Source organism: Herpailurus yagouaroundi, unplaced genomic scaffold (genome assembly GCF_014898765.1).
Source record: "Herpailurus yagouaroundi ecotype Mexico unplaced genomic scaffold, PumYag 160, whole genome shotgun sequence".
Taxonomy (NCBI): domain Eukaryota; kingdom Metazoa; phylum Chordata; class Mammalia; order Carnivora; family Felidae; genus Herpailurus; species Herpailurus yagouaroundi.
Genome location: NW_024412401.1, coordinates 51,564,778 through 51,571,110, shown reverse-complemented (window position 1 = coordinate 51,571,110; position 6,333 = coordinate 51,564,778).

The window sequence follows — 6,333 nt, the reverse complement described above, 5'->3', positions numbered from 1 at the left end:
GGGGGGGGGGGGGGTACAGCTCAGCAATGTGGGTGGATTCTTTCTCTCGGCAAGGAAGGTTCCAAGCCGACTCCTCATTCCGAAATGCTCCCGAAATCAACCCTGCAGCCCCGGGGTGCGCTTCAGGCCCACTCCGGCTCCTCCGGAGGAAGCCGCCCGCTTTGGAAGCGCCTTTTTTATTATTCGAGGGTAGCCGGCATGGGCACGTCCATGTCGTGTTTTGCCTTTAAAAGGAAGCTGTGAGCCGCCCCCCCCCCCCCCCCAGTGGCTCAGTCGGTGTAGCCTCCCACTTCGGCTCAGGTCATGATCTCACAGTTCGTGAGTTCGAGCCCCGCATGGGGCTCTGTGCTGACAGCTCAGAGCCTGGAGCCTGCTTCGGATTCTGTGTCTCCCTCTCTCTGTCCCTCCCCCACTCGTGCTCTGTTTCTCTCTCTCTCTCAAAAATGAATAAATATTAAAATTAAAAATAAAAAGGAAGCTACGATCTTTAAAGGATCTCCATCTGAGCGGGTTAAAATGGGTCGGCCAGTGGAAGCGGGTTTCCCTCTCTTTAGACATACGCGTACACACACATATGCGTGCACACACACACACACACACACACACACACACACACATGCATATACACTACGGCCTTTAGCCCCTAGAGGTAAGCACGTGTGCTTGCAAATTGCAAGTAATTTGTTGGCTCCAGGTTAAATTTTAGCATTTCCCCCCCCTCGCAGGGGACTTTATAAGAAAACGGACCCACATCAAAGTGCCACGTTCGCCCTTGAAACTAGGAGAAGAGCATTTTTTTCCCCCCGGAGCTGCTTACACCACGGGGGAGTTCTGTTCAGAACTTTCCCATTAATACCCTCTGAATTCACCTGGGGGGCTTGTTAACGTGGGCCATCAGAAACTCTGGGTTGGAGAACAAAACCACACTTTTAAAAAGTTCCCGGCCCGAAGGCTGATAGGCTCTGCGACGGTCTTGGCGAATGCGCCCAGGCGTCCAAAGCCCGTCTGGTTTTACTCTCCAGCCAAAGCCCCACGTTAAAGTTCTGGGCTGGCGGGGCCCCATCCCCCAGCCTCGCCACCCAGAACGGGGTGCTGGGAGAAGGGCAGCCTGGTGCTGGAAGGGGAGGCTCCTGCAAACTGGGGGCTCCGAACCCAGCTCCCAGCCCTTTTCCCCCCTCCCAGAGTAAGATATCCCTCCCCCCACCGGTAAGGCACGCCGAGTGGGCCTGGGGGCCACTGAAGGCCAGGCCACTGGCCGGGACTAACAGACAGGGGTTCCGGGTGTAAAAAGCAAACCAAAGAAGCAACCTGGCCGAGTAGAGCCTGGAGCAAATGACAGTGAATTTGGAGGGAGGGATTCTACAAAGCGGCTGCCACTCCCTAAAGGTGGTTTCTTTCTCCTGGTACTGAAGCTTGCGACAGTTTCTGGTCACAGGGGTCTGTGACCAGACCTTCCATCTGGTGGCCTCCCCCCACCCCCTTCCTTAGCCAGAAGCCTCTGGACAGGATGCCGACCGCAGGTGCCCAGGGTGGGTGGCTGGGGAGGGGACGGGCGCTGAACGTCCCAAGCCAGAGGCCCGGCCAAGCTCTGAGGCCTTTGCGTGACCACCAGGGCCACGTGGCGACACCGTACGAGTTCGTGTGACCCCGAAAGGGGCTCCCGCAGCCACCCTCCACGGAGACCCCTGTGTGCCGGGCCCCCTGCACCCGTGACTTTCCAGAGTCCCTACATCTGCAACCCCGGGAACCAGATACTCTCATCAACCCATTACACAGATGAAGACACAGGATCTGAGAGGACAAATGGCGTCTCCAAGGTCACACAGCCGGTTAGCGCGGGACTAATCAGGCACGCGACCCCGACGCGCCTTCCCACACCACTTCCAATAGCCTGGTACAGCTGTTTGGGACACTGTGTTAAGGAAGATCCTGAGGGGACCTGGTTGTTTGCCATGGGCTCAGGAAGGGGGGTCTGATAAGAAGGCGAGCATCTGTCAATCCTGAGCCTGGCTGCAACGTCCTTGTCATACAGAAGCAGAAGACAGAGACCAGGAAGGAGGCACCGTGTGCTCAGGGGCGCGGAGAGAGTTCCAGACAAAGGCAGAGAGGGGGGCGTGGGTTTTGCTCCCCTCTGGGGGCTCTTTGCACCTCAAGGGTTGTGTCACATGGGCCATCATCTCACTGCCCCTTGGCCCCTGACACACTCATCTGTGACACGGCTCACAGAGGTGCATTGGAAGAGACGTATGTTCGGTTCTGCCTCCTTAAGGAAATAAATGAGAGGCAATCTGGCATCTCCAGGAGGCAAGCCCTTGTCCAGGGCCCCAGTGGCGGCAAGAAAAGTCGTCCTACCGCCTTTGACGTATTTAAAATAGGGATGGGGTGCCTGGGTGGCTCAGTCGGTGAAGCACCCGACTCTTGATTTCGGCTCAGGGCTTGAACTCTCCCCCTCTCTCTCTGCCCCTCCCTCGCTCACATTCTTTCTCTCTTCCTCAAAAATAAATACACACTAAAAAAATAAGTTAAAAAAAAAACAGGGACAATATTCTACCCATTGCACGGGAATATCACGTTGCTAGTAATGTGGGCAAGCCAAGTTTCACCTCGAGAGAACAATTATTTTTACGACCGTACCATGAAAAAAGTTTTTTACAAAATTATATTGTAACCAACCCAAGTTTTTTTAAAATTTTTTAATGCTTATTTATTTTTGAGGGAGGGAGGGAGGGAGAGAGAGAGAGAGAAAACATGAGTGGGGGAGGGGCAAAGAGAAGACACAGAATCGGAAGCAGGCTCCAGGCTCGGAGCTGTCAGCACAGAGCCCGACGTGGGGCTCGAACTCATGGACTTTGAGATCATAACCTGAGCCGAAGTCGGATGCTTAACCGGCTGAGCCACCCGGGCGCCCCTAAACAACCCAGGTTTACTCTCGTTCACGGCTGGTGGGCATACAAAATGGTGCAGCCACTTTGGAAGCCAGTTGGTCAGGTTTTTTTTACGAAACTAAGCCTACTCTTAACCATGTGACCCAGCAATCGCGCTTCTTGGTATTTACCCAAAGGAGTTGAAAACCCACGTCCACACCAAAAGCCGCATGTGGACGCTCACAGCAGCTTTATTCATAGCTACCAAAACTTGGAAGGTGAGCAGATGAACCGTGGTCCATCCAGACAACAGAATATTATTCGGCTTTAAAAGAAATGAGCTATCAAGCCAGGAAAAGAAATGAAGGAACTTAAAAAAAAAATTTTTTTTTAATGCTTATTTATTTTTGAGACAGAGAGAGACAGAGTGTGAGCATCGGAAGGGCAGAGAGAGAGGAAGACACAGAATCCGAAGCAGACTCCGGGCTCTGAGACATCAGCACAGAGCCCGACGCGGGGCTCGCACTCACGAACTGGGGCTCGAACTGCGAGATCGTGACCCGAGCTGAAGTTGGACACTTAACCGACGGAGCCACCCAGGCGCCCCAAGAAATGAAGGAACTTTAAATGCATCCTACTGAGTGAAAGAAGTCAATCTGAAAAGGCCACACCCTGTATGATTCCAACCGTATGACATTCTGGAAAAGGCAAAACTATGCAAACAAGAAAAAGGGGTGGGCATCCGGGGGAGGGATAAACAGGTAGAATATGGTATTTTTTAGGGCAGCGAAACCATTCCGTAGGATACTGTAATGGTGGGTAACTGTCATTATCCATTTGTCCAAACCCTATGGACGGGGTGCCAATGATGTGCCAATGTGCGTTCCTGAACTGCGACAGACAAACGGAGGAGGTTGACGGTGGGGCCGACCGTGTGGGAGGGGCGGGGCACGGGGATGAGAACTTCCTGCTCACCTTCGCTGTGACTCTGAAACTTCCCTAAAAAAAAATAAAGTCTATTTCGAGGGAAAACCAAAAACAAATTTTTTTTTTTTTTTAAGTTATGGCTTGTGGTATGCTGCTAAACGTGTCACAACCAGTCACCCTTGATTTACCTTTGCCAATTTCTGGGGTATAACTGCTTACACCACAACCAATTTCTAGCTACAATGTAACACCAGTGAAGGCAAAACCAGGAGCCGCCCAGAAGCACACGGGAGTGTAGTTATTCCCGCTGCCCAGATCCCCTAATGCAAAGGACCCCAAGGATATAAATAATAGTAAATGTAGCAAAATGATAAGACGGGAGTTTGGAGTAAATGTTGCCCTTGTTTCAAATATAGCTTGTGTAGTTGGGAGTTTATGTAATTGAACTCTCGATGGCATCCGTGTTTGACAATCAGCTTCCAAAATCCTGCACATTTTTAAAAATGTTTTTTTTAAATTTATGTTTGAGAAAGAGAGAGAGACAGAGTGTGAGTGGGGGGTGGGCAGAGACAGAGAGGGAGACACAGAATCGGAAGCAGGCTCTAGGCTCCCAGCTGTCAGCACAGAGCCCGACGCGGGGCTCGAACTCGGGAACGGTGAGATCGTGACCTGAGCCGAAGTCGGACGCTCAACCGACTGAGCCCCCCGGGCGCCCCTAATACTGCACATTTTCTAGCTGGCACTCCTGAGCCACTACGGTTTCTGGCCCACCCAAGGGAGGTGTTTGGCCCAGTTACCCACATCCTGGTCCAGGCACATCCGATTTAGGGTTTTGAGAGCACGTATTGTGTTGATAGTGATAGGTGTGTCTGTCCCCCAGAACTGTGGCCCTTGGGCGGCCCTGTCAAGCCCCCGATCCTGCTTACCTGGTCACTAAGGTTCAGATCCTTCCCAGAAACCTGAAGCAACCTGTGTGTCTAACATCACCTGCCCTGAACACAGGGGGCCTTTCTAAAGCGAGTCATTACCCTCAAAAGTGTGCCCAAAGGGCTGAAAAGTTCTGCCAGAGGAGACTCAGGTTTCGTGCTAATTCTCAGGGAAAGAGGGACGCACCCCCCAAAACACAGGCCATGAGGGAAGCAGGGGATGGGCTGGGGAAGGTGGGAGGGATGGGGGCTGCAAGCTGAAACGGGGGTCCTAGCTGTAGGTGCTCAGCACAATCCCTGGGGGGTGGGGTGTCCGCCTTCGGCTCAGGTCACGATCTCCCGGTTCGTGCGTTCGAGCCCCGCGTCGGGCTCTGTGCTGACAGCTCAGACCTGGAGCCTGCTTCGGATTCTGTGTCTCCCTCTCTCTCTTTCTCTGTCCCTCCCCCGTGCATGCTCTCTCTCTCTCTCTCTCTCTCTCTCTCAAAAATAAATCAACATTACAAAAAAATAATAATAAGATGCCAAGCCCCACCCAGCCTTCCACCCTCAAGAGTCTGACTCAACAGGTTTGGGCTATCACACCCGCCTGGGGTCGAGCCCCAGAACTAGGGTCACAGGCCGCTTAGCCCAAGCGGGCCTAGTTCTCCACCTGCAAAATGGATCGTCACCAGCGATAACTCGGGCAGCTAACCCCACGGCACCGGGCAGAAGGCAGGGGACTGAGAAATGATGAACTCTGTAGACATCTGTGGAGCAACCCTCGCGTGCAGGGCACTGAGCCAAATGCACCACCCTGGGAGATGAACGCTGTCGCTGACCCCCGTTTTACGGAGGAGGCAGCCAAGGCTCGAAGAGAAGGAGGGCCTGCCCAGGGTCACCCAGCTAGCTGGTCGGCAGCGTCAGGATTCAGACCAGAGCGGGCAGGCTTTTGCTCTAGACGTGAGTGCCCGGGGCGCCCAGAGAAGCCAAGAAAGCTTAAAGAGGAGAGATTTGGAGAGGAGGTGGGGGTGCGGTAAGGAGCGTGGGAATGTCTCCCGGTGCCACGGGACCAGCACCTGTAAGCCACGGGCCTCTCGGCAGACGGCAACGTGGAACGTTCCCGCCAACGAGACCCTGGTCGTCCCTACCTCCTGGGGAACCTCAGCGGAACAGAGCGAGCAACGTGGCCCCGGGGAGCCCTCCCCCCCTTTCTCCTTCAGAGTCGCTGAGCCTCACGCTGCTGTCCGTGGTGCTTCCTGGAGAAAACAGGAGTTCGGTGTGCTATCGTGGGGGTTCTGGGGGTGGCGGCAGGAAGGCGCGGAGAGGCATGGTCCGTGCCCGCACCGTGGAGCCTGGGTGGAGGGTGGCTCTTCAAACAACCCTCCTTCACTCCCGGGGACCCTTCCGGCCCTCGAAGCCCTTTCTCACCCACCCTTAGAGACGGTGCAAGGGGGATCCGGTCATCGACCGGCTTTACGAAAGGGGAAAGAGCCCGGGAGAGTTGACGTGGGCCGCCCAAGTTTGCCCAGATGGGATCTGAGCTCGAGTCTGCCCGCCCTTAGCTCCTGGGCCGTGCTACCTTCCCGCTTCCCATCTCAGGTGGGTACAAGAAGATAGCCATCCTCGCTGGGTGCTTA